This window comes from Corvus brachyrhynchos, unplaced genomic scaffold (assembly GCF_000691975.1).
Source record: "Corvus brachyrhynchos isolate BGI_N302 unplaced genomic scaffold, ASM69197v1 scaffold17, whole genome shotgun sequence".
In the NCBI taxonomy this organism is placed as follows: Eukaryota; Metazoa; Chordata; class Aves; order Passeriformes; family Corvidae; genus Corvus; species Corvus brachyrhynchos.
In genome coordinates this window covers 17,034,771-17,037,978 of record NW_008240046.1, presented here as the reverse complement: position 1 = coordinate 17,037,978, position 3,208 = coordinate 17,034,771, and the positions used below count along the sequence as shown (strand labels likewise).

The 3,208-nt window shown below is 38.5% G+C and overlaps 1 protein-coding gene across 2 annotated transcripts in view; it reads right to left on the bottom strand.

Moving 5' to 3' along the window:
- Positions 1-2,601, bottom strand: part of SCRG1 (stimulator of chondrogenesis 1) — a 7,372-nt gene extending 4,771 nt beyond the window's left edge. Inside the window, exon 1 of one of the 2 annotated variants that reach the window (XM_017744324.1) lies at positions 2,211-2,601. The gene's annotated coding sequence lies outside the window, so the exon portion shown is untranslated. The remainder of the gene's footprint in view (positions 1-2,210) is intronic. The other variant, XM_008641491.2, reaches the window with a different exon arrangement.
- Between the last annotated feature and the right edge of the window lie 607 nt (positions 2,602-3,208).

Below are 3,208 nucleotides of genomic sequence, written 5' to 3'. Positions count from 1 at the left end.
GAGTTCAGTGGAAATGCTCATTGGAATCTGATAGGCCAGCTGCCTATCTCCTCAAAGTTTGTAGGAATTCACTTTGTCCTGAAAATAGGCACATTCTCTTTATGCTGTCAGATTGCTAGATTCAAAAATCATGACCTACAGTTTTTAAGGTGATTCTGTAACTCACTACTTGCCTTGAAAAATAATAGGATCTTGCAGTGCAATCGTAGTGCATCATCAGGAGGGTTTCTATGGGTGGGTGGCAAAATCAGTATTAGCAAAGTCAGCATGCTGGAGAGCTAGGGATAACTGACCAGTTATGCATCTTACCAATGAGAAACATTGTTATTACTCAGAAAAAATATTGTAATTTTGCTTCTGCTTAAATATTTCCTCTGGGGTTTTTTTTTTTTTTTTTTGCAGAGCATTAACAAACAGAAACTTTTAGACAAAAGACCTTTCTTCAAAAGGGTATTTTTTTTCCTGGGGGAGAACCATCCCTATTTGCAGATGAAAGATTGCCAAGGAGCTGAAGTGTTTCATCAGCTGCCTGCACAGGATCGATGCTGGTAAACTCAGCAGGTTTTTCAGATGCAGCATCTCTGTCTGACAAACTGCTGCAACTTCTTTTCCCAAGTGCGGTTGAAGAGAGAGTCTTCTCTCATAAAACAAGTCAGGAAAATGGACAAATCCAATCACTAAAGTGGCTCAAAGGCTCACTCATTGCCAGCAAGCATCTTCTTACAGTTCTTTATTTTATAAAACCTTCTGAAAAGATAGCAATGCCAGGCATGCTAAGCCTGACCAGCTTGCTATATCAAGATTGTATAATTTCAAATTCTAGCAGGAGTAAAGCCATCTAAAAAGACTGAAAATGAGCTCCTTGCATTTGTTTAAGTTCTTTTCAGTTAATTATTTTGATTACTTTGACATAGTGTAAGTAAGGTTTGAGACTAAATGCACCTGAGAATGCAAGTGCTTTGAAATAGTTTGGAGCTTTTTCTAAAGGTAAATGGTTCGTTTGAGAATATGCATGATGAGTCAGGAATTAGTGCTGTCTCTGCTTGTTCAGCTGAGAGTGTTTGAATTATCTTGCCAGCCAATTTGGCACCATCTGGTCTTTGGATCCGCTAGATGCAGAGGTAATCAGAAAAGACCAAAGAGAAAGCCCCAAATCTCAGCCTCCTTGTCCAGGAACAACAGGGTAATAGTTCATGAGAAGTGATGCCCTTTAAATGTCACACAGGACCAGTAGGAGCTCAGGTGTTAGAAATACAGGAAACTGAGGAATGACACAAAATGTGTATTTTGGCACTTCTAGAGATCCTGTGTGGCTGGGAAAATAGAAATATTTACAGGTTGGTCTATCAGCCATTAAAAAATATCAATCCTTCACTAAATATACCCTTCTTTCCCCCTTAAGCAGGCTGTATTTCTAGTTGCCTAATGTTGAAAACAAGAAATACATTAATTGGTACACTTTTGGTGTATGATCTTTTCCAGTCTGTCCAGTGGCATGTGCCAGGTTAACAAGTTGCACTTAAAAAGCAAATATATATTAAAATTGTTTCACTTATTCAAAAAGAAATGTATTTTAGTGTTTGTTTGTCAAGTTTGCCTTTCACAAACACCTGTAAGATGCCGAGTATTTAGTATTTTGTGTGTTAGTGCTTGATAGTTAGGTTTATTAGTGCATTACTAAAAATCATTACACAAGAGCTGCATAACTGATAATATTATGAAGAATTTTTTCCATTAAAAAAAAATTCTTAAATCTATTTTGCTTGAACAGTTGGTGCACTGTAAGGATAGCAGCTATTCCACTGAGGATGAATTCACTGAATTACTGCTTTGTAGTTATCATCAATACCATGATTCTTTCCAGAAACTGAGTTCTCATTAAACCCCATTTAGTTTTCTTTAAGACAGCAATTCTTTGTGGAGACACCTCTCTCCATATTATATTGAGCACTGGAAGGCAATATATTATGTTTAGTGACTTCAGATGTTAATATGTAGTATCCAACTTTGGAGAAAAGCAAGATAGTAAAAGAATTATTTTGAGCTGGATCACAGCCATTCAACTGTCTTGAATGGTACCTCTTGCCTGCAATGTAACAGCTTCTCCCAAATCACCTTCTGCATGTTCCCATATGTATTTCTAATTCTGTACTCTGTAACTAGAAGGAGCAGAACAAGTAGACAAGGATAATTTCAGGAGCGAAACGTACCTTTATCTTCTGGTTCACTCCCTTCCACTTTCTTGGCAGCTGTATCCTTTTAGATGTACCCAGAGAGAGCTAGAGCTGGTGGGGATGAGAAGAGAGAGGGAGGGCTGATGGGAGATGCTGTACAAACAGCCTTTTGTTTGTCCTGACTTCTGCCTGTGACTGGCCAGCGCTGTTCTCCAGCAGTGGGTCAGAGGATGGGCTTCAGGAGCCACCTCTTGCAGTCACTGCCAGCCTAGTCTTGGGGCAAAAATTTAACATAGCCCCTCCAGCAGGAAACAATTAGTTCATCCAGGATCTGACGTGAAGGTGTCTCCTCAAAAAGCAAAGCATAACATCCAGAAAAAGAGAAGAGGAAGGATCCTGTGGAATAACTGTGTCTTGCTTGTGGAGCGTGAGCAGGCTGGTGGAAATGGGAAGGAGCAGTTTTCTGGGGTTGCACAGCCAGAAAAACATGGTTTCTAGACAGATGCCTTATTTTGCATTTGGTGGACAAGAGCAGGCCTACTCAACAATTTCATGCAGTACTTTAATTTTTGGCTTTGGGATCCTTTCAGTTTTCTGAAACTGACATAAAAAAAACCCCCTTAATTATTTTAGCCAGATTTCTAGTACGTACTCCATGCCATGCATCAAGTTCTTTACTGAACAAGTGTTTAATCAAGAGGTAAAGCATTATGTTGAACAGTATTTCAGAGAAAATTATTTTAGACTAATTCCAGATTAATCAAATAATCTGGTACCATAAAAACACATAGCAAGGTTTTTAAATGGAATTGAAATATTATGTACTAATGAGAAAATAGTCTTGAGGGTGAAGCATGTGTGCTCATATTTCTGTTGCAATTTGATCCTCGTTCTATTGTAGCCATCCTGGATCTATTTTGCGATGGGAATAGAGAAGGATGATTGTTGAGCTGTAATTCTTATATTTTTCTTGTGTGTGTTGTTTTGATTCTGATGTTGTGTTGTAAGAGTTTTGTTTTCTCTGTCTGTTGGGC